At 36.8% G+C, this 15,040-nt stretch overlaps 1 non-coding gene and 1 pseudogene across 1 annotated transcript; one reads left to right on the top strand and one right to left on the bottom strand.

Moving 5' to 3' along the window:
- LOC123457049 overlaps nucleotides 1-15,040 on the bottom strand; it is a 66,818-nt pseudogene that overhangs the window by 24,621 nt on the left and 27,157 nt on the right.
- On the top strand, nucleotides 14,480-14,589 carry LOC123457118. The gene has a single exon (XR_006634893.1). It is a non-coding gene; the product is annotated as a U6 spliceosomal RNA (small nuclear RNA).

The raw sequence follows: 15,040 nt of genomic DNA, 5'->3' as shown, positions 1-15,040 counted from the left end.
TGCGCCTCAACCAGGAATACTCACCCTCAAAGGTTTCCTTACTATGGGGTGGACTCTAAAGCAGAATTCTAAGATCTTTACTGAACCACTCAAATATCCGTACCTTCATCACAGTGGCTTTTAGACAACTTTGTATACCTAGAGTAGTGTGTTTAGACCGACAGAAATAAATACTATCAGTAACCTGTCAGAACAAACTGGCATCTAATAGTTGGGTACCACAAATACCATCAATGTGTGTACCATGGTTTCATAAATCTCCGAGGGAGCCTACAAGTTGTGAAGGATGTTTAGACACAGGACATTACCTTCCACATGATTCTTCAGCTGTTAAGTCATCTCTCCTTATTGGATACTGGTCTATGTTAAAACTTTTCCACCCTAGTGTTCTGGGACCTAAGAGTAAGATAATAGTAGTACACATTCATAATAGCTTCCCTGTTGAGAAGAGATGGTTAGCAGGTGTCTGTGGCAAGCACCTGTGAAGTGACTGGAAATACTGGTCTGCTTTGCTATAATCCCCACTCTTGGGTGGATATATAAACAATAGAAATCTTCCTCCATTTCACATGGAGCTTGGAAATATTTAAGATCAAGGTCCTTACAGAAATTGTGAGCACTGTCCTTTGATTCCAGGGTTACAGTTTGCCTCGATGTCCTCAGGTGAAATAATGCAAGAGCTAGTTACTTCAAGTGAGCCCCTTTGAAGGGCCCTAATTCTCAAAGGGGTATCTTGCTATATGGTCATTTTGGGATTTGAATAGCAGAATAGGAATTCTGGAAGGACACCAGGTTCTAACCATTCATAGTGGTTGGTGGCTATAAGTTTGGGAAAACAAGGAAGCTGTTGAGAATAAATTGTTCCCTGATGGGCAATACCCACAACACACACACACACACACACACACTATAACAGAAAGGAGTTTTTTTTTGATAGAAACTTGTGTAAAGCTCATAAAATTTTTGCCCATGGAAAAACTTTATAGAAAACAAAAGATCCATTTGGGTACCAGCGAGAGTAATCTATTGTTCCTAAATCACCTCAGAGTAAATGAAGTTATCTGGACTCTGTCTCGTCATTACCCTTCTGGTAGCATCTATACATGCACAAGGAATTGTACTGTTTTCTAATCTCTCCATTCAGGACAATTACTATTTTCTCCTACAGATATATTCACTCAATTTTAAATCAGTTTTTATTTGTAGGCATATGAATATATACATGGGTGTATCCCATTCAAATTAACTTCACTTTAAATGTAACTTCTCATTTTTTTTAGGAGAGGTAATGACAGATATAATAGCAGCATGGAGTTGGATAATACTATGAACTTTTTTCATGCAGTAATTTTCTAGTTAGAAGAGGGATATTATATATTGAAATTATAAAACCATAGATTACATGTTAAAATTTTGCAAACTCCAAGTCATATAATCTGGAAATGATTACCTACAGCACTAATGTTAGAGCTATATTAACTATTCCATATCTAGAAATCTGCATTGTATAATTGTTGAAATTTTCAATTATTCATTCTGAATTTTGATGCTTAAGGTTATTTCCTTAACCTTATTATTGCATTTTGAAGAGATTTTCTGAGACCATGGAATCCCTCTAGGTCCTAAGTAGCTACTTGCTAGGATCATTTTTAAGTGTTTGAGTGATGGTGTATATGTGTTACACTGTGATTGTGAGAATAAAATCACTTCTTTGTCTTCTTATTGATATGTTGCCAATGTGAGGAGAATTGAACTCCTCATAAGTAGTGGAGTTTTGATCATGTGGCAACAAAAGACCAGGATCACTCCATTTTTTTCCCCCTGGGATGACTTGTACCCTCAGAAACAGAGAGAAAAATAAAATATTTTATTAGTTTTGTACGTGGACTATCTTTTTCCACCACCCTGCAATTATGCACAACAAAACACCAATGTGTCTTTTTAAATTGTGTTTTCCTCAAAATAAATTTTGATAATAGTTAATATAAATTATTTTTATAAGTGAAATACAGATTTTAGGTCGCTGTAAAATGTGTATTGTATCAGATGATTATCTGAAATTAATATTCTGTAAATAGTTGCTAAACACCAATACTGATATAAACTGACACTGATAAATCTTCTTGCCATATGAATCCCTCCAAAATGTTGGAAAATAAATTAATCCAACTTTGAGAGCCTTTACAGTTTTGTTGGTAACAATTAGCAGAAACTGCTGTAGAATTCAGGGATATAATCATGTTAGGGAGCTAAGGCCATTTTAATGTTTTGAATGTGTGAAGTCCCACATGCCTGAAAACATGTTTCACATACCTGGTGACAGTGCTTTGTGAATTTGTGCAGGATGTGAGATGAGGTGCTTAGATGATGGTCACAGTCACACATCCTGATTGGGGTACCCACCTCTGTCTTCATAACCACTGGTGTAAATGTACCATACTTTTGGGTAGGTAAGTTTTGTGTCCTTAAAGAGTCAATACCCAGTGGGTTTATTATCAGGAACAAATGTTGGTTCTTCAATTCCTAAAATCTTATCTGAAAGAAAAAGACAAAATAACGGACTGAACTAGGAATATGCTTCTTTCAGTAACATGCTCAGACATACAGAACCTCCAGTATCATGACCGTGCACTTGAATGCACTGTAGAGTTACATTCATGTCCTCACCCTAGAACATCAGATACTCATGTAAAAGACAACTACTTCCAACTTTAATTTTGTTGCCTCAGACCTGTACTTCTGACATTCCCGATTATTCCTGTACGAAAATTAGAGAAATCCAATATGAAATAATTATTATATCACATATTTTTGGTGATGCTAAAAGATAAATACATTTCCCGCAGCCAGCCATCTTGTCTTGCTTCATTATTCCCACATGTTCGTCTGAAGGAGCTCCCTGGACATATGTCTTAAGTCAGTTGAACCTATATTCACAGATTTCAGTAATTTCCCTCCTTGTGTGTTTGATTTTGTTGCTCTGACAGGCTGAATGGTTCCTGGAACACATGTAACCTAAGACAGCCTGGACTTCCCACCTCATAAATGAGACCACCAACACTGTCTTCATTCCCGGATGTTTTGATGCAGGTACATTTTGGAAGGACAGCAACACACTTCATGTAAGAAAACTGGACCTCAGATTCTTTAATATACTCACTTGTACACTTTCATTTGTTTATTACCCTTTAATAATATTTCTCAGAGAAACCCATGCATTGTACTGGGACTATAGGTCTGAATCAGGTGATGGGTGCTCCTAGTGTCATGGGGGGATGGCAGAAAGATCAGATGACAAGGATGGAATCTAGAGTCACAGTGGGGCCTGGTGGGTGTGTTAAGTTCTATGCCAGAGCTGTGTTTGATGGAAATGTACTGAGTTTATGGAGTGGTAACAGAGCTTGAAGAGCTCTAGGGGTACAGGGAGTCCTGTGGTTCTGTGATGAATAATATTGCATACTAAAGAAGGAAATTGTAGATTCCATAGTAAATGGACCCATAATGAATTATGAGCTCTTTAGCTCTGGGATCTTATAGGGTTGCTGGGGACATCCTACACTCAATTTCTAAGATCCTGGCAATACCTGAAGCTGAAAGACATACTCCACTGCAAATCTTTCTGGAGCACAACATACTGAGTGGAATGCAGTCCCAGGTCATATTGAAGATCCAACAATGCACGAATACTGACCCAAACCTGGTGTCACTCAAGCTGAAAAAAGCAACCATTACTACGTCTCTGGCCCAGGTCAAGATCCTCTGCATCACACACCACTACCACCTCAGAAGTCCATGCTCCTTTATAACCAAAATGCAATGCCAAACACTATGTTCTCCTCCAATACCATGCTCTGACCCCTGACACAAAAGACCAATACAGACCCAAGTTTCACTCTGCTCTATATCCCACTCGTAATGTTTTATAAAATATTGTGAAAATATTTTGAATACAAAACCAATATGGTAAGTCCAGGGAGAGATTAAATGTTTTCCCCAAGATCATCCTGAAATAAATCCATATCCAATTGCTGGTTTCAGATAATTGATGTAACAGGAAATCTTTATGTTAGTGACCTAAGTCAGACTCAGAATCTCACCATGGAGATTTCCATTTCCATCCTTTGTAGAAGATGAAACAGGAAATTCTCTCCCCCCTTTATTTGTTGTTGTTATTCAGAGCAACTTTGAAGTGAATATGTTTCAGAGTGTAAGGGTTGCTTTTCCCAACACCTGATTCTTTGCTCCACTTTATCCGTCATGTCCAAAAATCACGATATACAGTCCCAATGATTCTCTGTTTGTGTGATGTGTAATGAGCTCATTATTCCTGTCAAGAGTTTACACAAATTTTCTCTGTCCTATGTGTCATACAATGCTGAGCTGTTTGGCCTGGCTACATTCCAATAATGAGACGATGTTAAATGAGGCATGATATGAAACAGAAACTTGATTGTCTTCACATGAGAGAGCACATCAAGATTCAATGGAAAAAACAGCCATCCCTACAATGGCATCCACTGTCATGTAACAGATGGTGAAGCACATGTCATGTGCCCCAATGGATATGTCACTCCATTAACGGAGTCTTTCTAAAGTTGCTCTCCAAGATTAAGGCTGTTATTCCTGTTCCAAGAAAGCATAATTTTATTATTAACAGAATAAAATCTAATTATCTATGTTTGTAACACATAACTATGAGCTGATATTTATACTTGACAAACTTCTAAGGTAGAACAGGTACATATATGTTACCATAATTATAGATATTTCACTAGGATTGGAGCTCTGTTGACACGTCCCCATGTGTATAGAATGAGTCAGGGTGAATGTTCAGTGTAATCTCTGTCCCATGTGTAAACTGGTCTTGTGCGTTGTCACCTATAATTCACAGTGATATGGCTAGTGTTAATTTGCAAATTTAACAACTCAGATAATTCTGTCTGGTATAGATTTATGCAAACATTCTCCAATTCATTCTCACAATCCAGATTATACCAAGGATGTGTAGAAGAGTAGCAGGACAAATGTAGAAAAAACGAGAAGAAACTTTGAGTTTCTGGCACACAATATAATCTCAAACAATGAGAGATTGTAATATAGTGTCCTCACAGGGTCAACTCAGGCCCATTATCATGGCCTTGTATAGGTAGTTCCAGGGCAGTGCTACATCAAGAATATCCAGGCCAGTTTACGTCTGGAAGAGTTCTTTGAAAATAGAGATATTAATCCACTGATAGCGCCAGAACTGAGGGAGTGATAACTGCGTTACATGTGGAGCGAGACTATTCATTCCATTACAGATTTTATTAAATCTAAATTTAAGAAAAGAAATTCAGCTGGGCTCAAGTAATGGTTTTGTGTTTAAAGTTCAAGTGCTTCCTTGAAAACTTGATGACCTTAATCTAATTGTTCTGTGCACATATAAAGACAGATGAACAAAGTGGTCCATGCATGTAGAAGACATTTGCAGGAGAAAAATGCCCTGGCACATTTCTCTTTCTTTCCCTCTCTCTCTTATTCTCTATCATCTTCTCTTTGCACATAAATAATAAAATATTTTTTTAAATTATTTGCATATTGCTATGCAATGCAAGGGTAGCATTTACCTTTGTTGAGAAATAGACTTTGTAGACTTGGATAAGCAAAATTAGAAATTTCTCCTGTTTTCAAATAGTCTTATTATACTGTGACCATCAATTGTTGGAATGGAACTCCTTTAGAAATAGGCTTGATACACTTATCCACAACTGAAGAAAATGACACTCTTTCAGGCACAGCTTGACAAGACTCTGACCATCAAGTGCAAGAATTGCCCACACTGAGAAATAGCCTTTATAGCCTCTGAACACCGGGTAGCAATGGCCCAAACTGTTTTAAAAAAAAAAGAACTTACTAGATTTTCATATGAAAATCAAAAAGGTAACATCATTGAAAAGTAGCCTTCAACTTCTGAAAACTAAGACCAGGAATTGCCTTAATGAGAAACATCCTTCCTATTCACTAAGTATCAAGTGTAGGAACTCTCTCATTATGAAACAATCCAAATACATGGTGACATGTAAGAGTAGGAATGGCCATCGTTGAAAAATTATCTTCGTATTCACTGTCCAGTAAGTGTAGAAATTTCACTCATTGAGAACTAGCCTCAATATAATCTGACAAGCAAGTGTAGCAACAGACCTCAATTTGAAATTGATTTGATACTCTCTGTATACCCACAGGATGAATTGTTCTCATTGAGAATCAGCCTTAGTAGATTCTCGCTACTGAGGTTATATTCTGTGTTTGTTGAGAAAGACTTTTTGTATACACTGACCAGTAAATGTAGGAATGTTAGTATTGAGAAATCACCTCAGTAGACGCTGACCAGCACATGTAGGAATCACATGCATATGCAAACTCTCACCAGTAAGTTTAAGAAAGGTCTCCATAGAGCAATGCCTTTGTTTGACTGTATACAGCAAGTGATGTTGAATTGTAACAGAATGTCTGTCTAGTGATGGCTTTCTAACTTGTTGCACATATATTAAACTTTCTTTTTTACATGTGGCATAGGTGAATATAGAATCCATGGTGGGCTATGAGGATAACTGGATTTGTAATGTAGGCATCAAACTACACCATTGCCTATGGAAGGTATACAGTCTTGTATTTGGCATATAACAAATGAAATACAACTGAGGATAAGAGATGAAAATTTCATTGTTTTAATGCCTTTCTAAACTTAAATATAGACTTTTGTGGGGTAAAAGACACGTGTATGAACAGCCTAGTATTTGGAATGAAATGTTATAAAAGTTCATGTACTATAGAAGCAATGTATTTGTGTGAAAACCTGGAACATCACCACGTGTTTTATAATAGAGCTCACCCTGACTTCTGTTGCTGTTCTTGTACAACACATAGTGATTGTGTTTGCTCTCCCATGTGCAAGAAGCAGATTTCCTGCTCACCATAAACTTCCCTTTAGAGCAATCCTGTTAGAAATATAAATAATATCAAACGTAGCTCCACAGATTTGGCCCATCAGGATAGACTGAGAAAATGTCAATTTTCAGGATGACCAATCATCACACATGATTTAAACAGAGTAATGTTGTCAAGTGTAAATTGAGGCTTTTTTATGGGAGGGAAATGTGTTGTGGGGATTTAGTTCTTGGCAGAGAGTAATTCTTCTGCCATTAACCATATCCATCCCCAAATTAGTAGCTGGAAACAACCTATTTATGAAAGAATGAAGGAATTGGTGAAAACAATTTACACATAGATAATGCAATACTATTCAGGCATTAAATCGTAAGCCTAGCCTGTCAAAATGGATGAAAAAATCCCTCTCTGTCTAGTATCTGCGTCAAGATTATGCTGCCATCATAAAGACACACATTTGTATGTATTTTTCTCTAGCTGTATTTGGGAGTGGAATCACACTGGAGGGTGCTACTGGAGGCAGAACTGTCCCTCTACCTGGAGTTCTTTATGAAGGTGGTTTTCAACTTCACCATGTGATAGTCTTCCACTAGACCTCAGAGGTGAGGAATCTGCATTGTGATGATGGTGCCTGGAGAATTGTGGAAAACCTGGAATCTAGGTTAGTGTTGTGCAGTGTTAGAGTCATAGTCGTTGGTTATATTGGAGGACCTGGGTGATAGCAGGTTTGGCCTGTTACAATTACTGGAAGGATTATTGATAGCTCCCTGGGACACACTTTTGCCATGTGTACAGAGCCTGTGCCTGTGAAAATGCCAAGATTTCATTCTGATTTTCCCCACCATGTCCACATATGAACTTTGATTCTCTCAGTTTTGCTACTGTGCTCCCAGTAACCTATCACACACCTCGTAGCATTTACTCTAGCATCTATGTTCCCCAAGCAGATTCTATAAAGATAATGCCTACCCATCTCAAGGAGTGACCATCTTGCCTTACTAATCATGGCACACAGGTGCTCATGGTTCTTTCATACCCATTTTCTTTCTCCCTCTCTCTCCTTTTGAGATATCGTTTCATTCTAGCCCACGGAGATGCAGAATTCACTATGTAATCTCAGAATGATCTCAATGCCAGAGATCCATCTCTTTCCTGGGAATAAAGGCATGGATCACCACATCTACCCCTATTTTCTCTTAAGAACAAAGCAGTTCCCCAGTGTCATATATCAAAGTATTTCAGGAAGCAATGCCTGTCTCATAGCTCATCTAACTGCCAGAAAAGTGCAGTGTTGAAGTTATCATTCGAGTTCAAGAACTCAAGTGGTCATTCTGAGACCTAGTTTTTAATTCTCTCTAAAACATGCCAGCCCAGGAGCTTCCCATACATTACTTCAGGGTGCCCCCCGTATTAGCACTACACAACAATTGGAGGCCTGGAGCACTCACAGGAAGGTCTGTACTCAAATACCACAATAGATTGCGGTTCTAAGCATCCTTTCCTCCATTCTAACTCCACCTGCCGTCATGCCCCTCCAGTACCTCACAGCCTCACACAAGTCCAGATTAAGTCCCTGGCTCCCCTGGTGACACTGAGTAACCACACCAGCAAACATCGGATGTCAAAGAAAATCTCAAGACCCAAACCCACATTCTGCCCATGTTCTCTGAAACCCTAGAGTCCTCTTTTCCATCCCCTTCCATTATATAACAGAGTATAAAAGGATTTTTGTCCTTGAAACATTTCCTATAGATGGTGCACCTTCAGGTATATAATATCAATTTTACACTTCAGTTCTATCATCACTTTTTACTAATCTCATTATAAAAATAAAGCAATGCCAAACCCAGACACAAACCACCTTGAATCAGGATTGGAAAAATAAAATAAAAATAAAAAACGAGATGGAAAGAAAAAAAAAATTTAGAGTCTTTTTGGTGATTACCAGTTGGATCCTCCCACATCCTGCAGATATGGACTTTATCTACAGCATCCTACCACCTTCTGTGCAGAGTGAGAGACCTGTCTGAGCTTCTCAGGAAGAGGGAAGACAGATTACAACCACAAAGTTTCTGTTGCTGGCTGTGGCGCTCAGCTGCTTGGTGTGTGCAGAGAAGAAATCTCTTAAGGTATCATGTCTACCATGATTTGACATAGGTCAGGTGATCATAATTTCAGCTGCATAAGCCTTCTAGAAGGGCATGAATGACATTTGATAGGGCAATGGCTCACTGTTCTTGTGTTTTCATAATTCTGTAATTATCCTCATAATATTCTTAAATTAGTTTTTACTTGATATGAAGGTGTTAACAATAAAATACTGTGTTCTGCATAGGAAATTGTAGGTCAGCCTGGACTAGAGTGAAATCCTACTGAAAAATAAAGAATTTTCACAGATTATATCTTAGAAATCACATAAAATATATTTCCTAAAATGTGACTTACATATTGTATTTTAATCAGGTTTTCTATAACTTTTTATGGCATACCTTGCTCTTTTCATTTTTAAAACATTACGGTAGAATGGATGACCTCTCTTATGAATACAATTAACTTTCCTTATATTTCTTTTTCATGTCCTTAAACATTTTTAGTATTTCAAAAATACTGTGCATAGCCAACAAAATAAAATATTAAAGAAATTTGTATGCACAGCATAAATAAATGAATAGCTAAGTTTAATCATTATATTTGGCCAAAAAATTGCATACATATCCATAAGCTGCAGATATTGCAATATATCCCTTAGACTTAACCATAGTTTCAAGGGAAATTATGACAATGTGCATGGATTTGAAACAACATCTTCATCCTGAAAAATTTGATGCTTATATTTTCATGAGTAAAATCAGGTGCCATGATCACAATAGATATTGAAGAGGAAAGTTAGAGGAATGGCTGATGCTTCTAATTGAACATTTCTTTTTTAGTTTTCAGGGAAATATCGCACGGTGTCCATAGCTTCACACAGTTTAATCAGCATAGTAGAGAATGGCCTGTTAAGGATATATGTACGTGAGGTGGAATTTTATGATACTTATAAGAAAATGTTCATGACTTTTGATTTGAGGTAAGCAAGATTTTTCTTATGTGCAAGACACCAAATGTGGAATTCTGGCTGGTACAAAGGTGTCAAATTTCCACTGAGAGACAGAGAACTGCTAAGAAAACTGGAGTTGCTGTCCATTCTTGAAAGAAACATGAGGTCTTTGCTCATGTTACATTTCAGTCCCTGCCAGAATCCAGTTATAGTGCCATGAATAAACCTTAAATGACCCAGAGATGCACAACTCAGGCTATTGTTAATGATTTTGTTAACTTTCAGAACATGCTAAGAAAAAAATGCTACCCGTTATGCCCATAACATGATAGACATCAGAAGACTCAGTGGCTTTGATTTAGAGTTTTTCAATATCTGAACTCAATCCATGACTTTGAAAGTAACTTAAATTCTTGTAACTCTTGCCTAACACTCTCAGGTAGTGTGATAGTAGGCATATACCACCATATGTAAATTGGATTGGATAAGTCATGAATTAATTATCTGCTAAAATCCTATAGTGTCATAATTTCAGGGTAGCCTTCACAGTTATTTTCATAGCCCTAGCATTTAGGGACATATACCTGAATTTATTAACAATTTTTGGTGGCAGAATTATTTATGTGTTGAGTTCCAGCAAAATCATGGTAAAAGGAAACACTCCATCTCCAAGAGCTTCCTCCAACACTCAAAATAATCTCCTGCTTAATTATGAAGGACTTTAGAAGAAAATATAATGCCCCTCACCATTGTATGGCACACTCTTACTTAATAATGACCTTCCATAAAGTGAGTGAATTTGTTGATAAGTGTGTGAGACAAGGGACAGTGTCTTACTGCAAAAACATTAACCCTAGAAATAAGAAACTTTCCCCAATTGTTTTTATTTGCATAGAAATTTGAAAGACATAAGGAATCTGATTCCTTCTCTTCCCAAGTCAAAAAAAAAAAAAAACAACTCTATAAGTTGTCTAGATGGTTCTGTGGATAAATGTGTTTACCACTCAAGCAGAAGGAGGTTATTTTAGTTTGTTAGAATATAAAAATCCAGTTGTGTGAGGACAGTTCTGAAAGCCCAGTGTTAGGGAAGCAGAGAAAGGATGACCACAGAGATATGCCTATGTTTTCCCTGGGAGATTCAGTGAGATCCAGGTTCATCAAGAAAAACTCAGCAAGAGAAATAGGTCAATGAAATACACCAACATTGACAGCAGGTTCACCTTTGCACATGCCACACACAAATCAGTATTCCTACAAGTATGCATATGCATGATACTCACACACACATGCAGAACGAAATTGACAAGATCAGGACCACACTGGAAAGAACCATTGTGGGCAGAATTTCAATTGTTTGAAAAGTAAGCTAAAATTCAGACACGACTTCCCTCTCTCATATTAGGGTTTAATGTAAAAGAAGATAGTTCTCAAGATTCAAGGGAAACACAATACATTAAAAATGAGTAGTAAATTTTTGAAAGCTGTATTTATTAAGTGAGAAAGTATGAGAACAGGAAGAACCAAAGATGAAAGATGATATAACTGTACACTTGCAGGATGTAGTGGATGAGTATAATTAGGAAATTACAAAAACAAAACTTTGTTAATAATATGAATGGATGGTACTATTTCACATGAGTTTGCTTAGAATTGAGTATGAGATATGCCTCCATTTATTACCATGAGTATTGGTTGAGGAAAGTTTATTTTTTAAAAAAATTTTCTTTCTGTTGTAATAAGGTAATACAATCCAAACCCAGGGAGGAAAAAAAAGTTGCACTTTAAATTGTTTTCTCACAAATAAGGTCATCATGGGACACAGACACTCCTCTCAGAAAGATATGCTTCATTTCACACACAATCTGTCCCCCACCCCCAAAGTGCAGCATGCTGACCCAGATTCAAATGTACAGAAATCTGTGAATAATTTCCTATGAACTCTGTAAAGTAAAAGGAAGACAAGGCATAAAACTAAAACCGTCAGAGTGAGTTTTACTCTCAGCATATGAAAGTTAGCACATATTATTTTTTAATTTTTGGTTCATTCAGGGTTATGTTGTATATTAATTGATGTATTTCTTATAATTTTCCTATAGGCAAAATGGCGAGTGCCACCGATACAGACTCAAAGCATGGAATCTTATATATCTACAGGGCAGCAATTCTAGTAACTATTAGATATTTTAGGGTGATGACATGAAACCAACTCCACAGTGCCTTCAACTTCATGGTCATGTTGTTTATCTGTTTCTCTGAGTCAGTGTTCAACAGAAGCACCTTACCACATGAGAGTTTTGTTGTTTCTCACTCTTCCAGGTCATCCAGCTCAATTTATATGGGCTAAACCATCAAGTGTTGTTGTTGATAATCTCATTGGCACATGGAAGTTTGATAACTCATATCACAGCTCCCCAAGTGTCTGGTTCCGTCACGTTGGTCATCACAAATGTGGGTATAATAGCTCAAATCTGCTGGTATTGTCTTTCCATATAAGTCAGAATGCACACCTGTAATCTTGCACAAACCCTTACAGCTCTTAATACTGTGTGTGTAAATGTGAAGGGACTTCACTCAAAGTATAAAAAGGTATTTGGCTCTCAATTTCACATGAATGGATTTGAGATCAACAATAAATTCTGCTGCTTCTTCCAAATCCTACTTTCAAAGTGCTCTGAAAAAAATGGATTGAATTTTACCCTTCCATTTTGGAGTACCCTTTCACAAGGTTCTCATTGTGGTATCATACAATTATTATCACAAAAGATACAGACATTTATTATCAGGTATATGAAACATATTAGAGCCCTTTGAAATCTACTATGACCTTATATTTTTAAGTTTATAATGAATATTGACTTTGGCGTTTTAGCATCATACTGTTGTGGAAAATAGCACAAGACATTAAACCTAAGATTGTTCTCACTCCCAGTTGCAAAAGGACAATGCAAATCCTCATAATACAAACTCATACAGAGGCCCCAGGATTTATGAATTACATCACATTCTAAGGTTGTCACTATGAGATGTGATGTGATGAACACATCACAGTTTATGTCCTCCATGCTTCCAAGCTGTTGCATGTGCTTGGTTAGAATTTGTGGGAAATCTGTGGAATGAAATTCTAAGATCGTCATTATGGGATGTGATGTGATTAACACATGACAGTTTATGTCCTCCATGTTTTCAGGCTTTTGCATGTGCTTGATTAGAATTTGTGGGAAATCCTTGGACTTAATGAAATCACTGTAATTTTAATGAAAATTGAAAATGTACCCTTAGATACTTTGATGATTCCTAGAAAATATCAGGATTTGGGGTAAACACTGCCCAACCACATCATGTCCAACTGCGTCCTTTCTTTTTTCATTCTCAAATTAATGTATTAATAAGAAAATAAATTCATTAATGATTTTTTTTTTTGTTTTCTTGAGGTAGGATCTCACTATAGCCTAGGCTGACCTGGAATTCACTGTAGTCTCAGGGTGGTCTTGAACCCACAGTAACCCACCTACCTCTGCCTTTATAGTGTTGGGATTAAAGGCATGCAATACCATACCTCGCCAAATAAACAAATAAGTAAATAAATAAATACACAAAAATATTTTCGAGTAGTGCTGGAGCGATTGCTGAACTGTTAAAGCACTTCCCTACAAAGCCTAAGGATCCAAGTTTTATTGCCCATTGCCCACATAAATCCAGACTCAGAGGTTAGGGGTTATACCTGGAGTTCACGTGCAATAGTTGGAGGCACTGGAATCCCATTCTCAATCTCTCTCTCTATTCTTCTCTCTGTCTTTCATTCCATTTATCTCAAATGCCTAAATAAAATTATTTTTAATGGTCCAATATACAGCCATATTTTCCAAGTTAGGATGAAGTTTTTTTCAGATAAAGAAACCAAATATTTGCATTTTCTGAACATGTCTCCTATGTTGTCATCAAATCTTCATGTGCAAATTAAAATTATAAAACATTAATATTGAAGCACATGATCTACTCACACAATTACTAACTGACAAATGCAGCAAAGATATTCCAGTAACTCCATCCCAACTTTTATTTATATCACTGCAATTCTTATGAACCCAGCCATTAAAACGTCTATTTTTAAAAATTTATTTGAGAACGAGAGGAAGAGAGAATATGGGCACTCCAATACTCTAGCCAGTACAAACAAATTCCAGAAGCATGCCCCACCTTGTGCATTTGTCTTTTGTAGGTACTAGGGAATAGAATCTGGGTACACAGGTATTAAAGGAAAGATCCTTAAATGCTAAGCAGTCTCCTCATCCCAGAAGCTAGGTATTAAATTACCTTAAGTTGAATGTAATGCAGCCAACTTTAGGCTACTATCCCTGCAAATAATAACTGGGACTGAACATCATACCAGTAATAAATGAGTATAATTATTCAGTTTGATATTTTTGTATGTAGAATATCTGGGGTTTGCTGTATTAGAGACACTGTTTTGGTTTGGGATGAAGTAGTTGAAAATAGTATGACAAAAACAAGATACTATTCACTTCAGTAGCACATTTACTAGACTTGGAATGATACAGATTAGAGTAACATGGCCCCTGCTTAGGGATGGCCAACAAATTCTTGAAGTGCTCCACATTTTATTTATTTATTTATTTATTTATTTATTTATTTAATTTATTTATTTGAGACAGAAAGAAAGAGATAATTGGCATCCTAGGGCCTCCATCACTGCAAACAAACTAGAGACATATTTGCCAGCTCATACATCTGGCTTATTTATGTCCTGGGGAATGGAAGCAGGTTCCTTTGGCTTTATAGGCAAATATCTTAACCACTAAGCCATCTTTCCAACCCAAGTGTTCCATAATTTAAATAAAGAATACTTGGGCATCTCAAATAAGTAGAAGAAAAGGTATTGTCTAATCTTGAAAACATATTTCTTCTCAGTCCCAAAGGTGGTGTACTTCTCAGTGGATTTTGTCTCGATGAATTCTATGATATTAAAACTTAACTATTATTATAATGAAAGGGAAAGTTAGATGTGTTTCTAGTTTTGTGTAAGTAATCAATTTGATTCTGTGTTGGAGAAAA

This window comes from Jaculus jaculus, chromosome Y (assembly GCF_020740685.1).
Source record: "Jaculus jaculus isolate mJacJac1 chromosome Y, mJacJac1.mat.Y.cur, whole genome shotgun sequence".
Taxonomy (NCBI): domain Eukaryota; kingdom Metazoa; phylum Chordata; class Mammalia; order Rodentia; family Dipodidae; genus Jaculus; species Jaculus jaculus.
The sequence above is the reverse complement of the archived record's forward strand: the minus strand, read 5'-3'. Positions and strand labels throughout refer to the sequence as shown.